This window comes from Bos javanicus, chromosome X (genome assembly GCF_032452875.1).
Source record: "Bos javanicus breed banteng chromosome X, ARS-OSU_banteng_1.0, whole genome shotgun sequence".
Lineage (NCBI taxonomy): Eukaryota > Metazoa > Chordata > Mammalia > Artiodactyla > Bovidae > Bos > Bos javanicus.
The window spans coordinates 134598122-134614265 of NC_083897.1; the positions used below are offsets into that span (position 1 = coordinate 134598122).

At 41.7% G+C, this 16144-nt stretch overlaps 1 long non-coding RNA gene across 3 annotated transcripts in view; it reads left to right on the forward strand.

Moving 5' to 3' along the window:
- Positions 1-16144, forward strand: part of LOC133242093 (uncharacterized) — a 110152-nt gene that overhangs the window by 72681 nt on the left and 21327 nt on the right. The window contains exons 3-4 of one of the 3 annotated variants that reach the window (XR_009734767.1): positions 2332-2445; positions 7230-7424. This is a non-coding gene — a long non-coding RNA (uncharacterized LOC133242093). Of the gene's footprint in view, positions 1-2331; positions 2446-7229; positions 8564-16144 lie in introns of those variants that run through there. The other 2 variants (XR_009734765.1, XR_009734766.1) reach the window with 2 other exon arrangements.

The following is a 16144-nucleotide window of genomic DNA, read 5'->3' on the forward strand; positions in this document are numbered from 1 at the left end:
TGGGAAAGGTCCTCCAGGCCTGGGACACCAAGGCCCTGCGGGTCGGACTACGGTACAAGGCTGGCGAGTGGTCCCGGAGCCGCCTGCCGCGGTCCCGGAGCGCGCGGCGGACCAACAGGACTTGGCCTGGGCCCCGGCCAGGCGGGAGGCGGGCGGCCCAGGGCCGTGGGAACCTGGACTGCGCGTCCTTGTCTGTGCCCAGCCACCTGCCCAGGTACCTGCTCAGGAAGCTGCCCATGCTGGCCGGGCGGCGGCGTCGGATCTTTGAGCTGCTTTGGCTTCTGGGCGTCTGAGGTCAGCAGACGTGAAGCGCAAGAGACTCAGGCAACCGTTGGTGTCAGGCTACAGGCTGGCGCGTGTGGCCTCGGGGTCCTCTGGGCTCGGGGTCCTGCGCACACTAGGACTGTGCCCCCGGACGCAGGACCTCAGCGGCTGCCCCTGCCCTCTGAGCAGAGTGGTTCCTCAAAGCCTCCACTGCAGGCTCTGAATCTTGGCTCTGGGCAGATCAGCCTAGGAGTGCCTGAAATCCTTGTGCTTTATATTTGAAGGGACAAAAATGAAACAGTGTACAAGTTTTTGTATTCTTGTCTTTCGAAGTAAAACAGTGACTGAAAAGATGATGATTGGGCAATATGAAGATATAGAAACAAAGGATAGCTTTTGGTAACAGTTTAGACTGTAATTCGGCTACATAGCAGAATCACTTGACTCCCAGTTCCCTGAAAGATACAGATAAAGGCCTGAAACACATTTGTAAGTTGTTTTTATAGGAGGGACCCCCACCCCTCAAGGCTTCCTAGGTGTCTCAGTGGTAAAAAAAAAAAAAAACAAAAAACAAAAACCTCTGCCTGCCAGTGTAGGAGATGCAGGAAATTCAGGTTCGATCCCTGCATTGGGAAGGTCCCCTGCAGAAAGGAATGGCAAACCACTCCAGTATTCTTGCCTGAGAAATCCCATGGACAGAGGAGCCTGGTGGGGTGCATTCCATGGGATCCCAGAATCAGACATGACTGAATGACTGAGCTGGCAAGAGCATAACTCCCTCCAGTTGAAGAAAACTGCTGATCACAAGAACGTAGATCCTAGACTGGTTGAAACTTGAAAATTTATGATGCTTGAAACTTCACCTTGATGCCACCAATCCAAGAACTGTTCACGAGGTGATCATACCCTGCTCCTTGGAAACTATAAAACTCCTCACTACTCTGTCCAGAGTGGGTCACACAATCTTTAGGGCATTAGCCCACTGTGGCCCCCTTTGCCTGGCAAGCAGTAAAAAACTCTCTCTTGTTTCTGTTCGGCACTGTTGAACAGAGACCAAGTTTAGCAACAAACACATAATCTGTACCAGATCTTGAAAACTATAGAAAATTGACAGAAGGGCATTCTCTTTCAGTATGTAAAAAAGAACACAATGCACTTGAATGCTCCTTTAAGGGAAAAGAGTGAATTTCCTTGTATCCATAGAGGCTGTGTGTTTCTTCTAGAATGGTTGCTAATGTCACTTTGGGAAATTTTATTCTTAAGAACTGGAGAAAGTTCTTAAGAACTTGGTTGGTTTAGTGTGGACTCTCCTGTAATTTTCTGACAATGTTGGTTTAGTGTGGACTCTCCTGTAATTTTCTACCTTCATGGATTTCATGCATTCATATATTGTCTCCAAACACTAATGCCATTTCTTTCTTGTGAAAGAAGAAATGATCCAGGTATACAGGGTAGAGTGAGGCACATTTCCAGTTTACACTTGGAAGCTGATACGTACAAAAACAGTGTTCAAAGCCTCTTGCAAACATTAGAGCCCCTCTGTCCAAAAATGTGTTATTTGGCCGACCTCAGTACTGGGGTAAGAGAAGGGCAGAGACAGTGGCCAACAGAGGCAGCAAGTAGTGGATCAACAGACTTGTCTGGTTCTGAGAGGTGGAAGGCTGAATGAGGAGGACACTAGAAAGATCTTGATGAGGAAACAGAAAAGACTTCAGTATTAGGGAGGCCAGGCCAAGTGTCGAGGAAATGGATGCTGTCAGCTAACAGCTGATGGAGGTTGCAATTCCTGCCGCCTTCCACTGAGTCATTCCTTTTGGTTTTGGGGTTTGTTTTACTCTTGGTAAATTTCTTATTTAAGAATGATCCCCAAGCCTATGATTTTGAAATAAAGGAAATTTCCTATATTATTTTATTGTTAATTGAGACATGTCTTCATAATAGTAGAAATGAGTTAGTTAATTCATAGCTAAGATACCTCTTAAGATGGTCATGACACCGAAGTGGAATTACAGTGCAATTTGGTATTTTTTGCTTATAATGTATTTTTTTTCTTCTCATCATCTGCAGAATTTCCCACGTCCTGCTTTGCAATGTAACCCAGCGGGTGTCATTCTGGTTTGTAGTTACTGATCCTTCAAGAAATCACACCCTTCCTGCTGTTGAGGTACAGTCAGCCATCAGGTAATCACTGCTAAGTATGCCTTCTCCTGGTAAATCAACGTGTTGATTAATTCAGCTGTTTTCATAGATTTTGGAGACTTCTCTCTCTGCTTCACAATGATTTGTTTATTAAGTTGTCAGTGATTTTGCTGTGGTGGGCCAGAGGCCACCAGCATGGAGTGGGCAGAGGTTCGAGGTGCCAGTTAACATCTTCCAGTGCCCAGGACAGCACTTGCCAGCAAAGGACTGTTCAACGCCAAGTGTCGGCCGTGCTGTGGTTGAGAAGCTCTGCTTTAAACATTAGCTAAGAAGGTTTCATTCTGTCTTCTTTTGGCAAGAACGCCCTGTAAGGTGCTATTGAGTGACGGTTCATCACCTGCACTCTTGAGCCTGAATGCTCGGGTTTTGAATAGTCCTTTTGCCTCTGGTAGCTATTAGAATACAGACAAGTTACTTCCCCTCTTTTTGCTTTCCTCTTATCATCTATAAAACAGAAATAATTATGGTACTCTGCTCTGGGAGTTGTTGAGTAGATTAAATGCAAAACGTTTTGAGGGGCAAGTCATACTTTTGACTTTTATTTAGAAGTCAAGAAAAATATTCACATTTCTTGGGTTTCTAAGGACTTACCTTCTTGAGTTAATGTACATTCCTTACCTTAAAGCATACTTTTTGGGGTAAAAAAAGGTAAACTCTTGACTCTTATATAAATGAAAAATAAATGCTATCAAACAATTTGGGCTTTCCTGGTGGCTCAGGTGGTAAAGAATCCACCTACAATGTGGGAGACCTGGTTTGATCCCTGGGTTGGGAAGATCCCTTGAAGAAGGCAACGGCTACCCATTCCAGTATTCTGGCCTGGAGAATTCCATGGACTATATACTCATGGGGTCGGAAAGAGTCAGACACCACTGAGCGACTTTCACTTTCACTTTCTTCAAAGATTTTATCTTATAAGTTAATGAGGGAACTAGTAAGATGTTAAACCATTTTAATGGAGACTTCAAGGCAGCATGCAAATATAGGAATTGAAGATTTGTGGTGTTTTTTTTATTAAAAGATACGCTAGTCTATCCGTTGGCAGTGCTCCACCAGGCACAATTCACCTGGTTTTCTATGGACAAGAATCATTTACATTATATTAGTTTTCTCAAACTTACAAATCTGGAAAATAATGCAAAGACAGTAAAAGGTGGAAATTGTTCAGAAGGGTAGACTGGCCAGACACTCAGTCATATTTTTCACCCATTTGAAATTTTACCCATTTTTTTCTGACAGTTCCCCTCCTCCTCTCCTTGGGATTAGAATAAACTTTCAAAAGTGAAATATATTTCTGCACAGAAGCAGAGGATGCAGTTTTTATTTCAATTAGTGTGCAATTTATGTGTGTCAAAACTTCAGATCCCACACATGATTGGTGTTGGGCAAATTGATTTAGAAATCAAGAAAGATATACACATTTCTTGGGTTTCTAAGGATTTACCTTCTTGAGTTAATGTACAGTCCTTAGCTTTAAAAAGTACTTTTTAGGGAAAGAAGGGTAAAATCTTGACTCTCATATAAATGAAAAATAAATACTATCAAAGACTTTGGGCTTCCCTTGTGGCTCAGCTAGAGAATGAGTTCCCGATATAATCTAGATCCTATAATCTTTGAAAGAAAGATTGAAACAAAGTTCACTCTCCTTACAAAGGGATTTACAGGTTATTGAAATGCACATTTTTCTCATTATATCTAGTGAAAGAACTCATTTGCTCTTTGTAAAACGTTAGCATTTAAGGTAGTCAATGTATATTCGAATGCCAAATGTTTTTGTATGAACAACCATCTGTTTCCCTTGCTGAAGTGAAGGCATTGCAGCTCTGTACCAGTGGAAAATGGTTTAAGAAGAAGTTTGAATTAAATTATTTCTGCACTTTTGCCACTAAGAATACTGCTGAGAGCGACTACTTAGGGAGTAAAAATTAGGAATCCTGTATTTCGTGAGAAAAGGGATTTTATTCAAGCCCTGTGATCAGGGAGGACTCCAAGGAAAATGAGGGCACTGTGATCAGGGAGGACTCCAAGGAAAATGAGGGCACTGTGGTTAAACCAAGGCAATGGCACCCCACTCCAGTACTCTTGGCTGGAAAATCCCATGGATGGAGGAGCCTGATAGGCTGCAATCCATGGGGTCGCTAAGAGTCGGACACGACTGAGCGACTTCACTTTGACTTTTCACTTTCATGCATTGGAGAAGGCAATGGCAACCCACTCCAGTGTTCTTGCCTGGAGAATTTCAGGGACAGGGGAGCCTAGTGGGCTGCCGTCTATGGGGTTGCACAGACTCGGACACGAATGAAGCGACTTAGCAGTGGTTAAACCAGGCTTCAGTTATTGTGAGGAGGAGGAGTGCTTAGGCTGAAGGTGGAGGATGGAGATGAATATGTTCACAACAAAATGTCCGTTTCCAAGGCCCCAGGAGGAAGGACTGTTTAGTGGATGATGGCCAGTAGAGTGGGAACTGATGTCAGGGTATGGATAGGGTTCATTGGGAGTGTATGAAATTAAAGGAAACAATACCAGGAGGGCAGGACAGAGTGAAAAGAAAGGAGATGGTAACTAGAAGGCGGCTAATAGGAATTTCAAGGCTGAAGAATCTATGTCATTGGGCAAAATGATACTAGTTCCACCTAGTGCTTTGCTTAATATTTTCAGGTTCACGAGGCATATTCTGATGCATCTTTGGCTTTTAGTATCAACACCAGTCATTTCTGAGTAATTATTACTATCCCTGCTTTATAAATGAGAAAATTGAGGCTCAGGGAGATTAACTGATTTTCCCAGGTCACCATGTGAGAAAAATAGAGTGACGACTTGAACGCAGGCACACTGCCTTCGCAACCAGTGATCCGCTCCCCCCGCCAATAGAGTATCCACACCTCTCGAATTAGGTGAGGGGATGAAAGATCAGTTCTAAGATGTCTGTTTTTTATCTGTTTTGAGGACCTGGCTTTATTCAAAGCCAATTTTGTCTAGAAAGTATCCATGGTGATTGATGCCTATTGGAGATTTCCATGCTAGATGGAGATGTAGTTTGTATTGAACTAGAACTTCTGATTAGCCTGACTCAGGCAACTTTTCATTTTACTGTTATGTGTTGGTAGGGGGGCTCATCATTTTGTGGAAAGTTTTGTGTTATCAAAATTAGGTTACAAAAAAAAATCGTTCTATTGTTTGATAAAAATTGCATTGAAATTGTCCTGTGCTGCAGATTACCTGGCTAAGATTCTCCTTCACATGAGTAATCATGCCACCCTGTAGATTTTCATTTGCTGAGGGTGGTCTTTCCTGACACCCTGGTACTGGTTTGCAGAGATTCTGAAGCTATTACTCTCGGGTTCAAGATGTGCACTGTCCAGTACAGAACTCAGCAGCCACACATGGCTCTCAAGACCTCGAAATGTATCTAATCCAAGATTAGATATGCTCTGTCAAGTACACACCGAGTTTCAAGGACTGTGCCCAGAATAAAATGTGAACCAACTTACTATTGATTACATGTTGAAAGGATATTTTCTTGGATATATTGGGCAAATATATATTATATTAAAGTCAGTTTTGCCTATTACTATATTTTTAATGTAGCTCCTAGAAAATTTGACATCACCTAAGGTTCACATATTCTGGTTTTTAGTTCTGCTCTAGAGGTTGTTGAAATCAGCTTGTCTAGTGTAAATTCAGAAAAGACCATACAGTATCTCCAAGAAATCGACCTAATTTGCAAATTCCAGCTAGAAATTTAGTTTGGATCAAATAAGTTTTTGCTATCAACCCCTGCCTGACTGCTACCACCACCCAAAATGCAGATTTTCCCCAGGGAGCGTAACACATTTACCTTCGTGTTTTTCTAAACTTTTGCTCCTAAAGCACCATTTACTTTAGTCATATGGAACTACTTGCAGTTGACGAAACAAATCATACTGTATACCGGGTCTCCAGTTCCTGTGCGGACTACAGGTCTGAAGTGAGTACTTTGGGTCTGCAGTATTCCTACTTGTCCCTCAAAGCACAGCTCAAAACTTGTCTTCCTAGGAAACCAGCTCTGACTGCTTACTATGCTGACACCTCTGCTGTATTCCCACTGTGCCCATTTGTACCTCTTTCATAGAACTTTTTGTACGCACTGTGATTGTGGAGGGACTGGTGGGCTGTTGTTCTAGACTGGAAGCTACTGGGGTATTTTTTTATTTTTTTAACCGTTTGTATCTCTAGCACCTAGCAGAGGATCTGGTACTGAGTAAGTTTTCAGCAATTGTTTGTTGAATTGAATGGAAAAAAATAAAAAGATCAAACGGATGGATTCACAGCTCCTCCTGGCTTCATGTTTTCTTTCTGCTCCTGATTTCCTTTTATTCTTATGTTTATCACCCACTTTTTACATATTAGTTTGTGTTTTCAGGCTGTTGGTGTTTATGTAAGCCACCTAAAGAGAGTTCCCTCATTTTAATCTAGATGCTACCTCTCAGGAAATAAAATGTGGTGGTCAGAGCTCAAAACTCAGGACTTCACATGATTTCTAGAACATTCATGACAATGGAGGGCAGTAGTGCATAGACAAGCACCTCTCTGGCAGCCAGCACCGCCGCTTACGAGCAGAAAACCACAGCATGATTGCCCTCATCAGACTGTCTGTTCGACCTGGAGTCTTCTGCTGGGGAGATGCTCTGTTTACAGAGAGGGTGGTAATCCCGGGGACACAGGGCTCTACCTTTGGTTTCTAATGTTTCTTCTCTCGTTTGTTTTTAATCATCCTTGTATTTTAGAATGAATAGAAACCGGATCAACAATGCCTTCTTTTTGAATGACCTGACTCTGGAATTTTTAAGAATTCCTTCCACTCTTGCACCACATACTGACCCATATGTGCCCATCTGGATTATTATATTTGGTGTGATATTCTGCATCGTCCTTGTGGCAACCATGCTATTGATTTTTTCAGGAATCCGGCAACATAGAAGGTAAGATATGTATAAAGGGAGACAGTAGAAGAGCATTTTCCTGTTTCCTCATGACTTGGAAAAATAAGATGATTTTCCCCTACCTGAAGTGAATCCCTTATATTAAAAACTGAAAAAGTGGGCAATTTTCAAAATATCACTTATGCTTTTGTTTTTGGACACTTTTTGGAGTCCAGAGTCCCTTACTTAACTATGACTACTTCTATTGCCATCTTTCTTTTCTACACCATGTAAATGTTTCATATCTGCTGCTGCTGCTGCTAAATCGCTTCAGTCATGTCCAACTCTGTGCGACCCCATAGACGGCAGCCCACCAGGCTCCCCCGTCCCTGGGATTCTCCAGGCAAGAGTACTGGAGTGGGTTGCCATTTCCTTCTCCAATGCAGGAAAGTGAAAAGTGAAAGTGAAGTCGCTCAGTCGTGTCCGACTCATAGCGACCCCATGCACTGTAGCCTACCAGGCTCCTCTGTCCATGGGATTTTCCAGGCAAGAGTACAGGAGTGGGGCGCCTCTACATCCCTCAAAATAAAAAACAGATTTCCTTGTATCCAAAAGATGTTCAAGAAACATAGAGTTAAATCGTATGAAGATGGCACTTAACCATTTAGGCGGGAAAAAACCTCACTTTGAGTTGTTTGTATCCATGTGGTATACACCAACACCATGAGAGCATTTTGTTTGCTGTGTATACTTTGTCTTTCAAAGACACAAAGCCACAATTGCTATACATGGGATAACCTGAAAGAATTGCTGGTAGAATGTCCAGATCATATCAACATCATCAAGGTACCAGTCTTCTACTGCTGTGCTGGAGGGCCAAGAAAAGTTCATTTACCAATACACTGATGTTCCACCTATATCCCACACAGTGGGAATGATGGAGTTGTACAGCTAAGCTCTCTTTAGCTATGGTAGAGTAGGACTCTCCCGTTTAATTTCCGAGCAATTTTCTCCCTCCCACCTGCTTTCTCTTCCTCCTTTCTCTCTCTTTCTCCCTTCCTTTCTTTGTATGTATTCACTTTCTCATCTGACCTCTCATTATTTTCTCCCACCTCTCTGTGAGGTTGTTAACTGGGCATTTTGATGGAATTACTGCTCCTTAAATTTAGCCAAATGGAAATTATTTCTTTGTTAATAGTTTTATGGAGGTATAATTTACACACCATAAATGAGGTATAATTTACACACCATAAATGCCATTCATTTTAAGCGTATAATCCAATGATTTTTAGTGAATTTATAGAGTTGTGTAACCATCACCACAATGTAATTTTAGAGGATTTCCATGACCCCAAAAGATCTCTTGGGCTAACTGAATTATTCAAAAATTTTCATACCTTGTATTTTTTTTGCATGTGTGTGTCTGAAAAGAAAAGTATTTTTTCAGATAATTTAGAAAATGTAGAAAAGCAGAAGAAAATAAAAATTCTCTTTATTCCACAACCTACAGAAATTCATTGCTATTCTGGTATATAGTTAGTCCTTCTGTCTACTTATCTGCCTGTTTATCCATATCTTAGAAGGGAAGTTACAATTAAGGGATGCTGAGAAGTTGATTAGGGCTAGGGACAGAGCAGCTACATATTAATAATTTTAACATAGTAGAAATGTCTTTTTATCTTACTGACTTTAAAGAACTTGACTGAATTTTTGACTTTTGAACTACCACATTAGATACCTATTTATGTGTAAGGGTAGGAAGCCAAGTAAAGCAATAAATAGGCCATTACATACTGGGATTGCAATGTGGGTTTTACTTTCCCTGTGTGTGGGGGGGGAGGTGAGGATTATGAAGAGGGAAGGGAATACAGTGATTGCTGCCTGAAGGTTTCATGCTGCTGCTGCCGCTGCTGCTAAATTGCTTCAGGCGTGTCCGACTCTGTGCGACCCCATAGACGGCAGCCCACCAGGCTCCCCCGTCCCTGGGATTCTCCAGGCAAGAGTACTGGAGTGGGATGCCATTGCCTTCTCCGTTCCATATCTAGAGTTGTTTTTAACATCTGGGTAATGATTTTTTACACTGGATATACAGAGCTTAGCAGGCTTCTCCGATAGGCAGAGTGAAACTTTGGTTTTCACCCACCTCCAAATACTAGTTCTTCCACTATTGTTCTCCTACCCTCCCTGGCCTGCCTCTTCCAGTACCTATAGCCACCATCTTGTACCAGATACTTTGTGATGTCTTTACATTCCCTCCCTTCGGACGCTCTTCCCTCGAGCCGTGTGATTTTATATAGACCCATCTTCTTCACAGGGGCCTTTGAATCATCTCCCTGTATCAGGATCACCTGGAACACTTGTTGAACATGTAGGTTCCTTTGCTCTACACGGAGCCACTAAAGTTCATTCTCTGAAGGAGATGCATTGTTTTAATTGAAACTTAGTTGATGTACAATTGAAAGAGATATGTTTTAATGATATCCAGCTAGTTCACTTTTTTGAGGGCTTCCAATTTAACTACTTACATTTCGATTACCACTCATGGAGTTCATTTAGCTGAATTCTGGGGCACATGCAAGCTTTGCTCACTAATTTATTGATATTACTTCCAGAGAGAATTTCAGAGTAGTGAAAGAGTTACTAAGGTAGGGAGGAAACAAAGCTTTCACAGTGAAAGGAGAAAATAATCTTGTTTACAAGCACCTCTGATTCAGAGGGCAAGTGAAGAGAGTCCTCAGCTCTACTTTGATGCTTCTAAACCTTCCCTTCTGACACCAAGGAAGAGGAATTCTGTGAAGTGGGCATCACAGGGACACACATTGGTTTTCAAAAGTGTTGGTGCCCACATGGGACATGCAGGTTGTGTTTGGCCAAGTTTGTGTTCGAGTAAATGTTTCTGCTGAGATTTTCCACTTTCCATATGGTTCACGCTGGTTATTAGCAGAAGGTAATCATTTTAAATTTGCAACTTTGCAATTGTTTTTCACAAATGGTCAGTGAAATGCTATGGAATGAATGTGATCTATGTCTAGTCCCTGAATTAAACTTAGGATTAAGATCAAGTTGTAATTGCTTGATTTTCTTGCTCTTGGCATGACATGTAATGCTGAGAGACTTGATCCAAATTATTAATTTGTTTTCTTTTGCTTTCTAGAATATTAGAAAAATTCTGTTGCGATATTTGCATGCCTGTGTTTAATAGCTTTAAGTTTTATATTAATCCGGAAATGCTAGGATTCCGTGCTTTCTAGCAGTTGTAACCTTCATGAATTGACTTCATCCACTTGTTTTCCAATTTCCTCACTAGTATGCTATGGTATAGCTGGTGGAAGAATGGGCTTTGGAGATGGACTACTTGGATTCAAAATATTTACTGGCTAGACTCTGCTCTTGGATATAATGCATTAACTGTATGGCTATCAAGAAGCACAGGCAATGAGTCAGGGAAGCCAAGCTGAAGAGAACATGGTTTGTGGTGCTGGAGTCAAGTTGGTTAAATGTTTCTTTACTATCTGTGCATAGATAACTTTGCTCGAGGGACAGTGAGGTGTGTTAGAAAGAATTAATATGTTGGAATCAAAAGTTATTAGAGTAGCATTCTTGAAGGAGTGCCTGGCACACAGCAAGTGCTGAGTAAGTGTTAGCTCTTAGTGTTGTTTTATTATCATGCTTTGCTGGTCTTTCAGTTCATTTGTACTGGGATCAGCTATCTTCCTTCTGAGCAAACTCTCCAGTAATATAATAATTGGGCGTGTAGCATCGTAATCTGTTGCTTGGGAGAAGTGACCCTGTTGCTACAAGCTTGCCTTCACAAATTTAGTTCATGTTCAAACCAGGAAAACAGATGGAGAAATCTCCTGTGTCAACCTGGAGAGCATCAATAATTAGCAAATAGAGACAGGACAGTCATGATAACCTTCTGAAGAAAAATTGATTTGTTAGGTTTTCCACTTGATATGGAAAAATTTTACTGGGTTTCTCTTGGGACAAGTATTGATTCAAAAGTGGGGAGAGGGTACAGTTTGAAGTGGGAGGAACTCTGATCTTTGTGATGAAAGTTTGTTTGTCGAAAAGATAGAAGTTGCCCTCAAAAGCCTTTAGTGTTGAGGAAGACACAGATTTGTTCAAGAATGCAATCGACAGGTTAGATAGTAATGAACATAGTTTGTGTGATAGAACACCTTAAACCTAGAGGATCAGGAGGGACCACAGGGTCATCTGAATCACCCTTCTACTTCTACAGAGAAGAGTGCCAGTGTCATCTAAGACATGTGCACCTTTTAAGTTACCTTTGGGAAAATTCTCAGGTGACGCTTTAACTCTTCTGTTGGCCGTGTCAATAACAGCGTTCCACTGATTGTTCAGAACCTCTGGGTGGAAAGTGTGCAGTCACTGTGGCCCAAACTAGGTGAACTCAAATACTAGCTATACCTGTTAGCTGAGCGAGGTTTGTTGCATCATCAGATTTCTCCATCTGTATGAGGGAGGTAAGGTCTCACAGGGCTTCCGTGAAGATTGGGTGAGAGAAATGTGTATCAAGTATAATATGTACTAAATAAATAGTAATTATGATCCAAGATGAGCTTAACCCATTTCTGTTGTTAAAGAATGCTGGAAAAGATCACTTTTCCATCCAGATATTGCCACAGTAGTGCAGAAGCTTCTCCAATTCATTGGCCTATTGCTTGAGATTTTATTAGTTAACAAACACCTATTTTAAAAAGCAAGAGGCCTTGTTAGGTCAGCTGTTTACTGTAATAGTGGTGAACTGGCTAATCAGCCTTCTCTCTAAAAAAAAAAACAATACCCTGATTCGTAGCATTTGCTGATTTCCTATCCACTGTGAAATTTCTGAATATTTAACAGTCTCCTCTTGCAAGCCTGAACCAGCAGGTTTCAGCATGTCATCACAACTGCTGCCTTTTCGGGAAGTAAATTTGAGGAGATTGCTTCCTTTCTCTATTACCATCTAGTTGAGAATAGCAGTTTGTGAAATAAGAGGTTTGTGGAAGGAAAAGAGTTAGAAAAGTGATTTTTTTCTTTTAGAGAACGATTAGGAAGTTGGGTAGGTGGAAAGGCAACTAAGACAAACTGCATATACTTGACAATGACATCTGTACTAGATCTGTGTCTAGCCCCAGGCTGGAAGTGGGTATTTTAGCTCTTTGGTCAGCTTTATGATAATGGCGATGATGATGGTGGTGACAGTGATGGGGGATGGTGGTGATGATGGTGATGGCTTTAATGGTGGGAATGATGTGATAATGGGAATGATGATGACGTTGATGATGTGATGTGTGTTTTAGTTGAAAAAACACTGGATCGATACTCTTGGTTTTGGGTCCCAGTCTTAGGCCCTAGCATTTATTGGCTGAGTGCCTTGATGCAGTCACATACAGAAAATGAGGATAGTATTTTCTTAAATAGTTATGCTGATGGGAAGACAAAGTTAAGAGAGTACACACAAGTGCTTTAGACACTGGGGAATGCTGTATCAGTGTAAAGAAGCATCACCATCAAAAAGCAGTTACAAAGTGCTAATTCTATGCAACCTGGCATTTTGGGCTATAAAAGGAAAGTCACAGACACAGTGCAATTTCAGACTTGTATGTATGTAGTAGAATTGATTCATGAATCTTTTATATAAATGGACTGCTCTAATGTTGTTATCTTAGGAAGGGACTTTAAACAATGATCTGTATCCATTTCTCCAGATGCCAAGGCCCAGAGAGGTAAAAATATCTTATTCCATTCCTTTATTGACCATGCATTCTGTGATAGGAAGTCTAGAATGTATTGTGGAAGAGATGTACAGAGATAACATGGGTGGCCCTTGCCTATAAGGAGATGATAATCTTGTAGTTGTAACAAAGCCAAGTCAAGGACTCAGGACACTGAACCCTAGTTAATGTTTACAGTTGACTAGTGAATGAAGTGAGTGAAATTCACTCAGTTGTGTCCGATTCTTTGCGACCTCATGGACTATACAGTCCATGGAATTCTCCAGGCCAGAATACTGGAGTGGGTACCATTTCCTTTCTCCACGACAGTTTACTGCTGCTGCTGCTGCTAAGTCGCTTCAGTCGTGTCCGACTCTGTGCGACCCCACAGACGGCAGCCCATCAGGCTCCCCCGTCCCTGGGATTCTCCAGGCAAGAACACTGGAGTAGGTTGCCATTTCCTTCTCCAGTGCATGAAAGTAAAAAGTGAAAGTGAAGTTGCTCAGTCGTGTCTGACTCTTAGCGACCCCACGGACGGCAGCCCACCAGGCTCCTCCATCCATGGGATTTTCCAGGCAAGAGTACTGGAGTGGGGTGCCATTGCCTTCTCCATGACAGTTGACTAGTCACTAGTAAATTCACTTGATTTCCTTCTGGCTATATTTCTCTTCCCATAAGGTCAATAGTAAAGAAAAGTGGATTTGAGTTTCTATGAAGTTTTTCACTTAAGGGGATGGGGCTCAGCCAAAGTTTTCACATACTGAAACTTCACGTTCTTGTAAAGTCTCAGTCAAATGAGTGAACTGTCTTGGAAATAGAAATGTAAATGAACTGAGAAATGTTAGAGCTAATAATTGTTTTACTTTGCTGATCTTAAATGTACACACTCAGTAGGAATCAAATATATGTTTTGAACAAAGTCTGGGAAGATGAAGTAAGTCCCAGGTCCACTCCTTTCACCAGTCTTGTCCCATCCTGTAAGATAAGTTCCTCTCCATGTTTGAGTCTCAGTTACTTCATTTGAAGAACAGAGATGATAATAAAATCTACATAGTATTACAGTAGGCATTAGATAAGATGATGTATACAAAGCAGTCGTCTGTGTAATAGACACTAATTCTTACTGTTTCTGCTATCACATGGCAGATAAAAAAGAGACCAGTTAGAAAGTAAGGGCATCAGTATTTAAACCAGATGTCCTTGATGCCAAAGCCCACCAGTCTCACTATGCTGCAACGCCCACTAAAATTGTTGCAGCAATTCTGCAGTTTCTTCAGGGCTAATCTACACTGATTAGACGACAGTTGCAATTCCCCAATCATCAACTCTGTCCCGTCTTGAAATCATATTTGTGTGTCCTTTGTTGTTTATCTGGCTGTTCTTGAGCCTTGGCTTTTCAACCTTATCTTCTTTGAAGGGAGACAGAAATACTCTTTCTGGTTTTAGCTGCCACTCGTTTATCTTGCGGAGAAGGCAATGGCACCCCACTCCAGTACTCTCGCCTGGAAAATCCCCTGGCCTGAGGAGCCTAGTAGGCTGCAGTCCATGGGGTTTTGAAGAGTCAGACATGACTGAGTGAATTCACTTTCCACTTTCATGCACTGGAGAAGGAAATGGCAACCCACTCCAGTATTCTTGCCTGGAGAATCCCAGGGACGGGGAGCCTGGTGGGCTGCCGTCTATGGGGTCGCAGAGTCGGACACGACTGACGCACTTAGCAGCAGCAGTTTATCTTGAGCAAACTCTGTTCCTCAACACCCCCTCGCCACGTGGTCCACCCAATACAAGCAGACCTCCTTTTCTTGTGCTTCACTTTATTGCGTGTTCTTTTTTTTTTTTACAAATTGAGGTTTTATGGGAGTTTTTTACAGATGGAAGTTTTATGGCAGCCCGCATCAAGCAAGTCTATCAGCACCATTTTTCCAACAGCATTTGTTCACTTTGTGTCTCTGTGTCACATTTGGTAATTCTTGCAATGTGTCAGTCATTTTCATTATTTTTTTATTTGTTATGGTGATCTGTGATCAGTGATCTTTGATGTTACTGTTGGAATTTGGGGTGTGAGCTCCATAGACCATGCCCATAAAAGATGACAAACTTAATGGTGAATATTGTGTGTTCTGACTGCTCCACCAACCACCTTTTACCCATCTCTCTCCCTCTCCTCAGGCCTTTCTATTTCCTGAGACAAGACTATTTTTTTTTTTGGGGGGGGGGGAAGCTTTTATTTATTATTTTTTTAATTTTATTTTATTTTTAAACTTTACATAATTGTATTAGTTTTGCCAAATATCAAAATGAATCCATCACAGGTATACATGTGCTCCCCATCCTGAACCCTCCTCCCTCCTCCCTCCCCATACCATCCCTCTGGGTCGTCCCAGTGCACCAGCCCCAAGCATCCAGTATCGTGCATTGAACCTGGACTGGCATCTCGTTTCATACATGATATTTTACATGTTTCAATGCCATTCTCCCAAATCTTCCCACCCTCTCCCTCTCCCACAGAGTCCATAAGACTGTTCTATACATCAGTGTCTCTTTTGCTGTCTCGTACACAGGGTTATTGTTACCATCTTTCTAAAGTCCATATATATGCGTTAGTATACTGTATTGGTGTTTTTCCTTCTGGCTTACTTCACTCTGTATAATAGGCTCGTTTCATCCACCTCATTAGAACTGATTCAAATGAATTCTTTTTAATGGCTGAGTAATACTCCATTGTGTATATGTACCACTGCTTTCTTATCCATTCATCTGCTGATGGACATCTAGGTTGCTTCCATGTCCTGGCTATTATAAACAGTGCTGCAATGAACATTGGGGTACACGTGTCTCTTTCCCTTCTGGTTTCCTCAGTGTGTATGCCCAGCAGTGGGATTGCTGGATCATAAGGCAGTTCTATTTCCAGTTTTTTAAGGAATCTCCACACTGTTCTCCATAGTGGCTGTACTAGTTTGCATTCCCACCAACAGTGTAAGAGGGTTCCCTTTTCTCCACACCCTCTCCAACATTTATTATTTGTAGACTTTTGGATCACAGCCATTCTGACTGGTGTGA